Source organism: Triturus cristatus, chromosome 4_2 (genome assembly GCF_964204655.1).
Source record: "Triturus cristatus chromosome 4_2, aTriCri1.1, whole genome shotgun sequence".
Classification (NCBI taxonomy): domain Eukaryota; kingdom Metazoa; phylum Chordata; class Amphibia; order Caudata; family Salamandridae; genus Triturus; species Triturus cristatus.
Window position 1 is genome coordinate 480,950,429 of NC_140586.1, and position 14,565 is coordinate 480,964,993.

The window sequence follows — 14,565 nt, forward strand, 5'->3', positions numbered from 1 at the left end:
GGTGGGAAGAGTGTATGAGAGAGCAAGACAAAGGTGTGTGTGTGTGTGAGAGAGAGAGAGACAGAGAGAGACAGAGAGAGAGACAGAGAGACATATGAGTGAGATATGAGTGGAGGGGCAACCATGTGGGTGGCCAGGAGATGGACCAATACACAGTGCCAGGAGGTACAGTAAGGTAGCATGTGTGAGTAGGCAATATAGAGAGGAGACATGGAATGTGAGGGAAGGATGGGAGAGGGCAGTGGAATTGAGAGAGAGAGGTGAGATTGGCAGTGGGTGTGTGAGGGAGAGATGGCAAGGTTGTTGGTAGTTCAATGTAGAGACGGGTTATATTTGAATTGTTTATTGTGGAATTGTGTGGTGGAAATATGTGGCATGATGTGCTGGGGAATTATGTGGATCATAATTAAATGGTATTAACTGTAGGAGAATTATGTAGAGTGAGATTGTGTCCTATGGAGTTAATTATGTGGAATGATATTGTGTGTTATGGAGTCAAATTATGTTTTGTGGTGTTACATTTTGTGGTATGATGTTGAAATCTGTGTGTATTGGAGATATGTGGTGTGTAGTGGAATTATGTTGGGTAGCTAAAATATGTAATTTGGTGTGGAATTGTGTGGTGTGTATTAGAAATGTGTGTAGTTGAATTGTGTGGTGTAGAACTGTTGCACAGAGTTCAATTTTGCTTATTGGAATCTTGTATCATGGTGTGTAGTGCATTTATGTGGTTTGCCGGTATGTGGCATAGAGTGCATATATGGGGGGGGAAGGTTTGATGTTGTATTGAGTAGAATGTAATGATGTGGCGCTGAGTGGTATTATGTGGAGTGTAATTATGTTTTATGGTGCAGAATTGTGTGGTGTTATGTGGCGTTATCGTGATTGTTAGGAGGGGTACTATGTGGAATGGTGTGGAGTATTATTGGAACGTGTGGAATTAGGTGGCATGTTGCGAAGCTCAGTTTGCTTTTTGGAGTGTAATTATGTGTTTTGGAATCTATTGGAGAAATGTGGAGGCTAAATATAGGTTGAAGTGTAATTATGTGCAGTGGAATTACCCGGAGTTGAATTGTGTTGTGTGTAGTATAATTGTATTTGGAAAAGAGTGTAATTATGTAGCATAGTGGGTTTATGAGGAGTGGAATTTTGTGGCATGGAGTGAAGTTGACTTGTGTGGAGTTTATTTTATTTGTTTGTAATTGTGTGGCATGGAGTGGGATGATGTGGAGCAGAAGTATGTGTTGAATTGTGTGGCCTGTTATTATGAGATGTTAAAATGTGTAGTGGGTTTATGAGTCATGGATTTGTTTGTTGTGGTATTGTGTGTCCTCTTCTGCCAATTCTGTTGCTTTACTCAACTGCGCTTTGCATTTTGGACCTTACGGGTCCATAATTATAATAGAAAAAGTGAAACTATAGGCTCAAACAATCAAAATACTACTGAACATCTATGTTACTTACCTACATTATCAATACACATTAAGAAGTCACCCCAATGCTCGTCATGCAGGATGTCGGCACAGGACACCTGGGGCTCTCTACCACTCTTTCCTCGCAGTAATCTGGTACATAGTTGTTAAGAAGTTGTCTTGACTGTTTTCGTTGTTTCAGCTGGGCTGTGACGAAGGGAAGCAAATACCGGCTTAACAAATCAATTAGGTCTGACTCAATAAAACAAAATTCAGGTAAACATGTTAGACTGGCTAATGAGTCGACAATTGTAAACTTGCGTAAGGAGAGCTTTAAAAGGCCTAGTTAATTATTGCTTTTTAGACGCTGATGGGATAATCTTAGACTGTTTACTACGCCCATCTCAGGCCAACTGTTTAATACCACATACACGGGCACATGCGACACAGTGCAAGGGAATGTCTCTTCTGGCTGCCAGGCACAATATCGCAGCCCTGTCTACGTGAAAAACATTTCCTTTGTACAGAAAGATAAAATAAGTTGTGTGTTATAAAGCACAAGTATGTATGCCTCCGGTGTTTTTCATTTATGCAAATTGACAGAATTGAATTGTATTAGCCAGAAATCCATTTTAAATATCGGAATGTGGAGCACTCCATTGAATACAACGGAGTGCTCAGTGCTTCTATGGGCCGGTAAAAGCCAGCAGGGCAACATTTCAATGTTGTTTGAACAAAGGCCTACTGGAGCCCTTGGGGATTTCAATCCCCTTGGGCTCCGAGAGGCCTTTGTTTTATTTGTTAGAACATTCTGCCCTCTAGTGGCAGAATGTTCTAATAACCTTATAGTCCTCTGTAGCTGGGCTATACCGGCCATTAAAATCCTGCACCCTTGTTATAGCCTCTCGCCTTCGGCTCGGGCCTTTTAACGCTGGAGCGGGCCTTTAATGGCCTGTATAGCCCGCCCGGGCTATCAGGCTATATTATGTTATTGAAACGTCTTTCATTAAAGAAACGAGTGAGAGACCTCCAGTTTGCTTATGTTAAAAGAGCACAGTCATTAGGGACTAATTCTTCCACGTCTCATATTCCGTAATAGGAAAATGCAGGGCTCGAAAAATCCACTCACCCGCTCGCATTTGCGAGCCAGATTTAAATTGAGTGAGCAATCTGTAGGTCCTACTCGCCCTTTCTGGCGAGTAGGAAGACAGACTGACTTTTGACCTCTGTCTGTAAAAGCAGTGACAAGATAGCAAGATTTAAAGGCATCTTTATTGCTCACAAAGTGAATGAGCAATAAAAATTAGGCCTGGGCAGTGAACTCTTCTCCGTTTGCGGAGTTTGCTGAGTGTTCTGCATTTCACGCTCCGCGTAGTGCAGCAGAGTTTTTTCCCGCTTGCGAACGCTAAGTGCGAGAGCTGCCGCTTGGGTAGAATTTCTACCCGAGCGGCAGGAAAACCAGCGCAAACGACAGTTCGCACTGCACTCCGCCACTTGCTGAACTCCGCTGATTTTTTGTTGTTGTCAAAATGCCTTTAAATCTTGTTAACTTGTCACTTTTGCTCACAGAGGTCAACTGCATTACAGTTAGATTGAGTAGATTTTTTGAAGTTACTAGACTAGTAAGAATTTTTTGATTTTTCGAACCCTGAAATTGTTCTGCTGTGTTTGTTTGTAGGACTAGTTATGTTTACAGAAGAATAAATACAGTCAGCAGCTAGGAAACACTCTTCTGTTTCTAAAGTATGTTTTTCCAAGGCTTCTGGGGGAGCGGCTTGAATTCAAACTCGCTTCCCGAGACTGCTGAATGATAATTGAACAGGATTCACTCCGAAGAAGTTCACCTAAACTTGATACATTTCAAACAAGAGGGTTGGGGAGCTGCCTGTTCAATAAAATCCCCGGTTGCTTTTCAGATTGTCTGTTTTGAATATGCACAGCTGCCCTGCTCTTCCCCTCATGCCTCCCATGCCTGCTATCTACAGGGCGGGACCAATTAAAATAAAACAAGGAGGGCTGTGGCTTGCCGGTCTGTTGGGGTGCTAGCAGCTGTGGGACCGAGTATGAACAGACGTGGCTAGCGTGAGGGGAAGAGAGAAGTGCACCCGAACCCAGCCGGTGTATGTATCGTGTTTAAAGCACATATACGAAAAACAAAAGAAAAATGAAATAATCATGAAGTAAAAAATCATTTGATAGTGAATGTTTGAAGTATATATTGATTATTTTGAAAATAGATGAATTTTTGATTTGCGTGCTGACCCACTAAATGGAATAGTTAAAAGAAATTGAGCTCATTAATTGAACTACAAAGTAGTGAAGAGTTTCTCCCTTCGTTTGGAAGAAGATTTTGAATCCATAGTCCTAAAGCAAGGGTGTGTAATTTAATAAAATATCTACTTTTCCATGGGGCTGGTTGCTTCATAAATCCTCTTGTCCTGTAACAAAATCCACTTGTCCCTTTTGTGCCATGTAATGTGGCGACAAATTACGGCAGCAATCTCAATATATAAGAGTACTGATATAGCATCTCTAATTATACCAGGGCTCGTAACTTAGTAGGGTTTGAAACTAGCAATTCCCTTATGCTGCTATGTTTATGCAGTTCTACATACTGGGGCTGAAGGTAGTGGTAAGCAATAGTTCAAGGGTTGGAATGCCCTTTTGAGTTCGTGCAAACCTACTAACTTGCATGTTTTAGGGGTTTTCACCAAAACTTTTCTAATCTTTTCCCATACTTACAAAGGCTGGAAATTTACTCCTGACCGTGGCAGATGAAAAACCTCTTCCAGGGTTGGGAAAAAAAGTGGTTGGAGGACAAGTGAACTTGAAACATTCAGATTTTTACATGAGCAAATTTACACATGCCTATTTGCTCATGCTAAAATGCAGTTCACCAATATTTTTTAGAAGTACTATTTCTTGGCTTACTTCTGTAAATTCTTGTGAATTCACGGAAACTGTATATATGCACTTAATGCAATGATATCTACCATGGATGCACTTTTGAGACTTTCTGTAATAATTGGGCCTCTAATTAGGCCTTACGTTAGCCATGACCTTTTGTGTGTAGTAAATCTCTCCCTCTCCTCTCCTCCCCCCTCTCCTCTCCTCTCCCCCCCCCCCCCCCCTTCCCCCCTTCTCTCTCGCTCTCTCTTGGCTTCACTGAGAGTGACAGTACTGCTGTGGCAATGTGTGCTTTTTGAGACCAAAAAATATTTTTGCTTTTGGCAATGCTTGTTAGAATGGTGAGGGCCCAGCAGCTCCCACACAATAAGGTTTTACAAAAACCATGCCTAAACAAGTCGCGCATTGACAAAACCAAAGTGCTGATTTACATATAATCAGAGAGCATTCTGGGAGCATTATACATAGCTTCATATTACTAAACTTTGAAACCCTGGGTACACATTTATACTTCAAACACACCGTCAGTAGTGCAGGCCGAGCTTACAACATTTACTTTTAGTGTTCATCCTAATAATAAAGGCTTTGCATTAATGAACCATAAATACAAGTTTGAACAGCATTAACACATTAACAAACATATTACCTTAACTGTACACAATGCCCTTCCCTAATCCATAATGTGGTACTGTAAACTGGCAGCCAAAGTGTTTGTCCTGTAGGGGGTAGGGCCTACTTGTCCCAAGGACAAAATAAACATGAAAACGTGTTGCCCTTGACCCCAAACAATATGTCCCAGGTGTCGGGCTATAGGAATTCCACATCCCTTGTAACTTGCTACATTTAATGTGTATTAGATTCCAGCTTCTAGGTTCCTTAATTGAATCAATCCCCGTGATTTTGATAACTTTTAAAGTGAAAGTGGCATGCAAACATTTTTTAAAAAGCTGCCCGGCCATGCTTTATGAGAAGCGCCGCCCTGTATGTACAAAATAAAACATTGACAATAGCAAACTGGGCAGACTCGTTCTGTCGAGGCTAAAATTTCAAGTGAGAGCGCCTATGCTGTGCGATGAAGTGCTGCAAAATAAAGCGTAAACAACCAAAGCAAATGGAACCAGAAGCGTTGCAGAAGCGGGACAGTGTTGCAGGCAGGAGAAAGCCATTTAAGAAAATAGTGCTCCGAGGCTGTAATTAAAACATACTGAATAACAACACTTGTAACAAGGGGTGTCCTCATGGGAGGTTATAAGAAGAGAAAAGGCGGTACCAAGGAGGGACTACTAAGCCTATTGACCAACAAGAAGCCATCATTTACAAAGGACAGTGACAGGAGCCAATTTAAAAGATGGGCAGAAAGTGGGCTGAGCTTCATGCCCATATCCTTAATACAGTATGTTTGGAAGAGACTGAGCAAGTGCTGCCTAGGCGAGACCTAAAAAGCTTAATCTTGATCCCGTCTTTATGGCCAATATGTGTGTCTGTAGTGTTGAGGAAAGGACGCTCCAAGCCAGGTAGTTTATCTTGTAGATATATTGAGGTGGTAAATTATATATAGAGAGATAAGGCTAGAGTCTAAGTAGGAACCCCACTAGGAGCAGCTTCCCTGCTGCTCAGCCCTTCATCCAACTGATTCACGCACGCACACATTCCAAACACTAACATTCCATCAGGCAGTCATTCTGGCTGAGCAGCAGGATACCACATATCTTCCCCCTTTACAATGCAAAGGAAAGAAGTTTTAAAAGGCATCAAAAATAGGCAAGAAAATGAGAATGAAATATAGTGAATGGTACACTGAAAAAAGGCGTGAAAATGAAATATGGAAATTGCAAGCAGAGGAAATAAAGTGGATAGGAAGTGAGAGAAGAGACAAGTACAAGCGACTATTACACCATCTTCCTTTTCACAAAAACACAAAATAAATACAAACACATACAACAGACGAAAGAGGAAACCAAGTACTAAGATCATGTATGCTGGCCAGGCAAACAGAAAAGTACAGGGTGTTAGAAATAAAATAAAAATGAAGTAGTAAGTAAACGTAGAATATGCAGAAATGGGAAAGTAGCAGAAATGGAAAAACACCAAAGAACTCTCCCCAAGATAAGGTGGGTGGATAGTATATAATACAAGAAATGCAGAATTACCCCAAAGGTGAAGGGTAGAAGATGTGGGAGAGACCCACACAGCACAACGTATGGAATCAAACAGACGGTAAAAACGTGTGGAGAAAGACCCCACCGTGTCAAATGTGTGGAGAAAGACCCCACCGTGTCAAATGTGTGGAGAAAGGCCCCACCGTGTCAAATGTGTGGAGAAAGACCCCACCGTGTCAAATGTGTGGAGAATTGCTAACATTGACGACACTGTAATCTGTTCTGACATGGTAGAGTGGCATAAAGCATTAGAAAGTGATTTATTACTCAAACAAGTTATGGAATTTGTAGTGAAAGGTTGGCCTAAGGAAAGATCTGTTGAACCTGAGTTACAACCATTTTGTAAGGTTGCAAATGAGTTATCTCTTGAAGGTAATCTTTTAGTCAGAGAAGGTAAATTGATTCCTCCGTTTTGTTTTCGACAAAGAATCCTAGAAACGGCACATTCAGGTCATTTGGGTACGACTGCTGCCAAGCGCAGTGTTCGTAATGATTTTTGGTGGCCGTCTGTTGATCGAGATGTGGAAGCACTTGTTGTTAATTGCACACAATGTTCATACAGTGACAAACATTTGGTCACAAACTCTCCATCTCCCAAACCTTCAATTTCTCCCAATAGAGTGTGGCAAAAGGTCGCAGTAGACTTTCTTGGACCATTTCATGTACTACCCAATTGTATGAAATATTTCATAGTCTTAATCGATCATTTATCCAGGTGGGTAGAGGTCAGAGGTGTTTCTGAACCAAATACCAAATCTGTCATTCGATTTCTTCAAGATGTATTCAGCAGAGAGGGTACACCTGAGGAACTACTTGCAGATAATGGGGTTCAGTTTACTTCACAACTAATGCAAGAATTTTTGACAAAGATGGGCATCAAGCATTTACGCACTCCTTTATACTTTCCTCAGGCGAAAGGCAAAGTTGAAAGATTCAATAGGTTCTTAGTTGAATGCATTCAGAGCGCCATCAAAGCTAAAGTAGATTGTGAGTCTGCCATTAGAGATGTAGTATGGGCATATAGGACTACTCCTCACTCAGTATCTGGTTGTGTTCCTTTTGAGTTGATGAGAGGGAGGAAAGTGGTGTCTACGCTCAATCCATTTTGGAAGCTGGATTGTTTGAATAATAAATGTGATGTTGCAGAGAATTCGCTTTTTGCTAAAAATCGCAGCGATGAAGCCAGTGTTAGGAGGTGTGTTAAACTCTCCGTGCCTGTCTCCAAGAAAGAAGTCCAATTTGTTGTTGGTGACCTGGTTCGTGTCAAGGACCCTCTTTTGTCACAAAAAGGTAAATCAAAATTCAGGGATCCTGCACGTGTAATGTTAATTAAAGGTAACAGCGCAAAATTAGAGAATGGTCAATGGTGAAATTTTGGTCGCTTGGCCAGAATCAATCCTGTTTGTAATCTAGTGGTAAATTTTGATGAGAGTTCTCCTGAGATCAGAAAGAGTTCAAGAATTAGGAGGAATCCTAGTAGGTATGTACATTAAGGAATTTTGTTCACAGATTTATCAAACGTGTAATCCTTTATTTTCACAATTTTGGTTAAATGTGTAATTTTCCTTTTTCGTTAAAAGGAGGGAGATATGTGGTGTCTGTGCATCATTTTGCAGTGCACTTGTTTTACATATAAGCGTTGGAATGTTCCTTTGTACTTGTGAAAGTATTCTATGTAATACATGTTTGGAATGTTTGGGTTAGAGGCTGGAATTGCTTCTGAATCAGTTGGGGCAGCCACCTTGAGCCCTTTACACTGAATACTTGTATATCCTGTTATCTTCATTAAATCTACTCAAAGACACATCCAGTTCCACCTGATGATACGCAGCTCGTAAATCTAGCTTGGAAAACCATTTGGATTGGCCGACAGCAGTGATTAGGTCCTCAATGCGGGGTAGAGGATAGTTTTCTACTCAAATTGCATTGTTAATAGTGCGCAAGTCAATGCATAGACGAAGTTCGCCATTTTTCTTTGTAAATTATATATAGAGAGATAAGGCTAGAGTCTAAGTAGGAACCCCACCAGGAGCAGCTTCCCTGCTGCTCAGCCCTTCATCCAACTGATTAACGCACGCACACATTCCAAACACTAACATTCCATCAGGCAGTCATTCTGGCTGAGCAGCAGGATACCACAGGGTCATTCAGCTTTTTCTGACCACTCCTTAAAGAGTGGAGAAACATTGGCACGCTTAATCATCCAGTAGCCTGCTGTAATATCAGTTTGTATGACGAGGAGATTTGCCTGCCATATGCTTGTACACATAGTACTCCACAGCTTTTGCACATTTAGGCATTGGTGGAGCCCCCCTTTACGTTTCCTGCGTGATATGCAGTCCATGGGTCTTCAAGAGCACTGTTAGGATTTATTTTGTAAGAGAGAAAGGAAATTATAGTCGCATTTATTTAAACTTCTTCATCTCGTTTTTCTTGTACTTTAAATAATCTTTAGTAATGAGATGCTACTTGGCATCTTTGCGTCATGATTTCCAATGTACTGTTCACTCTTTCTGTGCTACAGATCGATTAATGAGGTTTGATATGCCCTGTTGTTTTTGCTTCTTTTGTGCTTGTTCTGCTATGTTGAAATATAACTAACATGTTTGAAACAGCAAAGAATCTGTGCGAATCTTCCCTTAATTTCTGCGCGTCTTAGCACACTTCCTATACGCTGCACAATACATGAAGCTCGGAGTACTAATCCTAGGAATGGATCAGTTTTACAACTCTTGTTTGTGTGATAAACCTGGGTGTTTTTTTATTTTTTTAACGCTCAGCGAAGTGGGTCATTGCTTGCGTCTTTGAGTAGGCAAGTGTGCCAAGTCACAGTATGTGAATTATGTACACAGCTCTAAACTATTCATGAGAAGTAAGCATGCTGTACGGTGCACACATGCATTGTTTTCTGGAGGCAGCCAGCACTGTTAGCATATCCTGTGTATCGTGACAAACTAAGAGAAAATAACCATATTAATATCCTCCACAGGAAATTAGAATGGTCATGGAGGCTGAGCGGCAGCAAACCCCACGATGAGATAAAAACTGCATAATAATAGTCCTTGTGCTGTTGCATTACGTGCCGATGTTTAGCTAAACAGTGAACACTTTAAAACAGACGTTTCGCCGCACAAGAACATGAAATGCATTTAGATGAACCTCGGGGATGTGATGGGGGCGGGAGGGACAGTTGCATGACCGCTCCACATGCAGCGTGTGGTCGCGTGCTTGCGCACACATGTAATGAAGTTTGTACAGCTGCTCCTTAGAATGCATATAACATGCATGTACCATGGACGACAGCTGGCCGGATGCAAAAATCATATGTTAAGAGCAATAGATTTTTAATCATGGTTTATTATTCTGTGTTAATGCCTGTTGACAGGTACTGTATTGCATAATTATCACAGATTAATGTATTTTACAACGTTGTTGGTGTTGCTTATCCAGAGTAACCCTGGGTAGAAGATTTGCACTGAAATAATCCTTGTTTTTTATTCGTGTTTTATTATTTTTTTTAGGATAGTTGTCAACATTAATACTACAGTCATCAATCCACCATGGTTGCGTAAAAATCAACTGCAAAACATTTTCAAGAACTGAACAATGCAGAAAGGAAACTTTACCCAAAGAAATTAGACCATACAGTTTTCGACACTGGGGCCGATTTCAGTTCAAGATTGCATTTGTACAGGTTCACAGCCAGTAGTCGTGTGTTCTCGCCATAATGGCAGGAGGGGACAGGGCCAGTGCCAGAGCACATTGATAATCCTTATTACCCGTTTTAGGAGCAGTTATATATTTTTTTGCCAAAATAATTTTGTTTATATTTAGAATTTTCTCACTGTTTGCCTTGGGGATACTCGGTGGGAAAGCTATTGCTGAATTGTCTTTACACTGTGTTTTTAGGTTGCAGACAGATATTTTGTTACATGGGATCTCACAGATTACCGTGGTAGGCGAATGTTCTGGTTTTGGATACCCCCTCTGACAAACACTTTGCATTTAAGATTTACTGTGTGATAATCCCTAGGCGCTTTTCAGAGTGTGTTTTATATTATTTTGTGAACTGTAAATTTCTATATATTTGTAATTGTATGACTGTGCCAGATGATTGTCAGACTGTGCAACACAAGAGGTCTCAGTTATGGTGACAAGTCCGCCATGAAGGCTATAGGCTTGATCGTTTCTTTGGGAACAGTTATGTCAGATGCCATATGTCTAATCTACTTATTGTGAACATTTACAACAAAGGTTGTAGACCTGACATATTGCAAATTTCATTTGTTAAAGCCAATAGGTGTTTTGATTATGGGTTGTTTTTACACTGTTGAAGGCTGCAGACTGGTATTGTGTTAAATGGAATGTCACAAGATTAACATAGTAAGCGGGTGTTTTGGTGTTGGTTACCCCCTCAGTTAAACCATAGGTGCACTGTGGTAATTCTTGTTAAACCTGATTTGATGATGGTGACGAGTCACCGCATCGAGGTTATTGGCTCATTTGGGAAGATATGGCCGGTGCCATAGGACTAATGTATTTATTGTGAACAATCATGGCAACAACAGTATGCCCGATTTATTTATTGTATGAAGAGTGTTTTAAAGCCAATAAGCCTGTAAGGTTAGCTTGTTATTGCACTGTGTTTATGCCTGTATATGGCCATTTTGTTGCTCACAGGCTACTGTAGTAAGCAAAGATTTTAGACTTGGTAAATTCCTTAGACAAACCCAGGTGGTAGGTGATTTACACTGTGATAATCCTTGCTAGACCTTCTTGGGAGGGCCTCATGGGAGTAGTTATCTGCCAGGCCCATGTTATTAAAAATGCATAAAAAAGGTCTAGAGGTCAGCCGTCTTTTGTTTGTTCAAGTGTCAATTTACATTATGCTGCCATTGGCTCTGTTGCCACGTGTGTAACGTTTGTGGGCCTGATTACATGTGCATGCACATCTGTACATTAGTTTCCTTGTATAGATCCCCTTTCATTTCTTTCCTCCTCCTTTTTTGGAGTATCTTGCAGCAACTCAGAGTCGCACTAGGCCACTTACTGCTCATTTTAGCTGCAGTGTGCTATGTCTATGTGCAGCCACTATGTTTAGGTCGAGCCTAGAGCTTGCACTGCTCTGGGAGGCTTATTGTTGAGGAGTAGGTGAATAAAAGTTATGCCCATATTTGCTATTGGCTTGCGTCATTGTCTGTCCTAAATGCTAGCTTCTGATTCGTCGATAGCCTAGTTAGTCCCTCCTTAGTACCGTCTCCTCTTCATTTGTCACCTCCCATGGTGACTGGCCCCTTTACTTGGTGGTTACATGATACTGATATTTAGACTGTGAGCACTTTTTTCCTTAGTGAGGTACTCCTACTGCATGCACGACATGCTTTGGTGCATTCTGTACTCCCCCCCCCCCCCCTCCCCCCACCCTCCTCTGTCGTCGCGCCTTCTCTCAGCTGCCCCCCGCCCTTCCTCCCTTTGTCCTTGCCTTCTCCCCCACCCTCCCTCCCGTTGTCCGCGCCTTCTCCCCCACCCTCCCTCCCGTTGTCCGAGCCTTATCCCCCACCCTCCCTCCCGTTGTCCGTGCCTCCTCTCTTCCGTTGTCCGTGCCTCCTCTCTTCCGTTGTCCGTGCCTCCTCTCTTCCGTTGTCCGTGCCTCCTCTCTCCCGTTGTCCGTGCCTCCTCTCTCCCGTTGTCCGTGCCTCCTCTCTCCCGTTGTCCGTGCCTCCTCTCTCCCGTTGTCCGTGCCTCCTCTCTCCCGTTGTCCGTGCCTCCTCTCTCCCGTTGTCCGCGCCTTCTCCCCCACCCTCCCTCCCGTTGTCCGAGCCTTATCCCCCACCCTCCCTCCCGTTGTCCGTGCCTCCTCTCTTCCGTTGTCCGTGCCTCCTCTCTTCCGTTGTCCGTGCCTCCTCTCTTCCGTTGTCCGTGCCTCCTCTCTCCCGTTGTCCGTGCCTCCTCTCTCCCGTTGTCCGTGCCTCCTCTCTCCCGTTGTCCGTGCGTTCTCCCCCCGCCCTCCCTCCTGTTGACTGTGCCATCTACCCCCCGCCCTCCCTCCTGTTAACTGTGCCATCTACCCCCCGCCCTCCCTTTGTCTGTGCCTTCTCCCCCCCTCCACCCTTTGTCTGTGCCTTCTCCCCCCTGCCCTCTCGTTGTCTGTGCCTTCTCCCCCACCCTCTCCTTGTCTGTACCTACTCCCCCGCCCTCCCCTTGTCTGTACCTACTCCCCCGCCCTCCCCTTGTCCGTGCCTTCTCCACCACCCCCACGACCTGCCTCCCATTGTTGTGATGCCTACTATTTGCAATACAATAGGTCTCGCGTTAATGCGAGACCTATTGCATTGCATATGCTTGATAAATAGGGCTACCACCTAGTAATGGTATTGTTCATAGTGCATCATTGTTTTACCGTTCCAAGATGGCCAGAAGCACTATGTATACCACTTTGGAGCAATACAAAAGTGCTAAACCATACATTTTAGCATTTGATGAAGGCTACACTGGGCGATGCTTACTGAGCAGCCATCTTGCAAAGTTATTGTGCATTGCGTATCATGATTTTTACCACTCCCATGGCCATCGCATTGCTTGTAAATTACTGCAGATATCCTGGAACTTCAAGAAAATTGTACAATATTATTCAAGACAACCGCCTGCTACTGTGTTTAATTTCATTTTTTTACGGCAAGGATATGCCCAAAGAGTTAGGTGCCAACACAGTTTTTTTCCTGCTTTTCTTTTCTTTCCTTTTAATTTATTTTCAATGTGCTTGTTGAGTTGTGTGCATATTTTACGTTAAATAGATAAGAATGAATCAGTGGGTGGATACATTTATATAGGAGTGAAAGATTGAGTGACTGACAGTGCACGTATGATGACTTATTGAGTGCCTACACTTAGAGTGCAGATGCACGTTCAGTATTGGCATTGCCAATGCTTGTTCAGCTTTTCAGCATGGAATATCACGGGATGCTTTCCGATAGGCAGGTTTCCACCTCTCAAAATCAGAGAAAGTAATTCTTTAGTGAATATACGAAATCAACTCGATACAGGTATTTGTATTTTGTCTTTAAGGTCAGAAATCTCTCAAACAATAAATGCTTCCAAGCAATTTTGAATAACAACAATAAACTTTCACGATTTGTGGTTAGTAGAAGAGAAACATATTAACATCTCCATTTTGCAAATATTTAAAAGATTATTTATTTCTGTTCAAGTTTTGATTCACACGTACAATACAACTACTCTTTTGTATGTGAACATAATGACTTGAGTCAGATGGCCTTGGAGATTAAGTCTCAAATCGTAGAGTCACTGAACTCCTTGTTTTTTGCGACAGTAGACGTGCAGATTCAAAAGATTGTATGTTGGGGCTGTTGCCTTTCAAAAAGTGGCGATCCCAATGCTGTGCCGGGATAAACATAATCTTCCTGGGGTGTAAAGGAAGCAACCATAGCATGGAAAATAACAAGCAGGTTTTTCATTTCAGCTGCCTGTGGAGATGAAGTTTCCAGTGCCATAGTTCAAGGACTTCATATGTCCACAGTTTGTAGTGGAACAACGTAAGGGCTGGGAGCAGGCTTGGGGTTATTTTCAATTTGGTACGTTCTAAGTTAACACTGTGAATACCACTGGTTCTGACTCCTTGTCATCCATATGTTTTGGTCAAATGCATATATGTTTCTTCCTACCTTTAGAGTTTAGTCCTAGTAATTGTTTGTTAGTGGTACTGTTTCCATTCTATGATAAAAAAAAATGTCCTTTTAAAATTGCCTTCAGAGGTCTTGGAGCTCAGTTTTGAATGCTGGACACCCCATTGATTTGGTCGTCCACTCCCCATCCCAAACTAGACATTTTTAAGCTTCCATTAATTCAGCATTTTTCTGACACGTGGGTGTCAATTTATTGTAGTAAGTTCACTTAAGACTGGTACTTTTTTCTTGATGCTTAACATTCTTTTTTCAACTCCGCTTTTGATGAATTATAATAGTGCTTGTTCCCATCTACCTTCAACCTTCTCTACAGTTACATGAGAGGCTATCGTGTTAGGGATGAGCATTCACAATTTAGAGCATAAAATTATGTGATTGTTTCTC

At 42.1% G+C, this 14,565-nt stretch overlaps 1 protein-coding gene across 4 annotated transcripts in view; it reads left to right on the plus strand.

The window, feature by feature from the left end:
- USP33 (ubiquitin specific peptidase 33) overlaps positions 1-14,565 on the plus strand; it is a 407,644-nt gene that overhangs the window by 31,178 nt on the left and 361,901 nt on the right. For 2 of the 4 annotated variants that reach the window (XM_085602030.1, XM_085602032.1), the window contains exon 1: positions 13,964-14,070. The exons of the other annotated variants lie outside the window; for them this stretch is intronic. The gene's annotated coding sequence lies outside the window, so the exon portion shown is untranslated. Of the gene's footprint in view, positions 1-13,963; positions 14,071-14,565 lie in introns of those variants that run through there. 4 annotated transcript variants of the gene reach the window in all.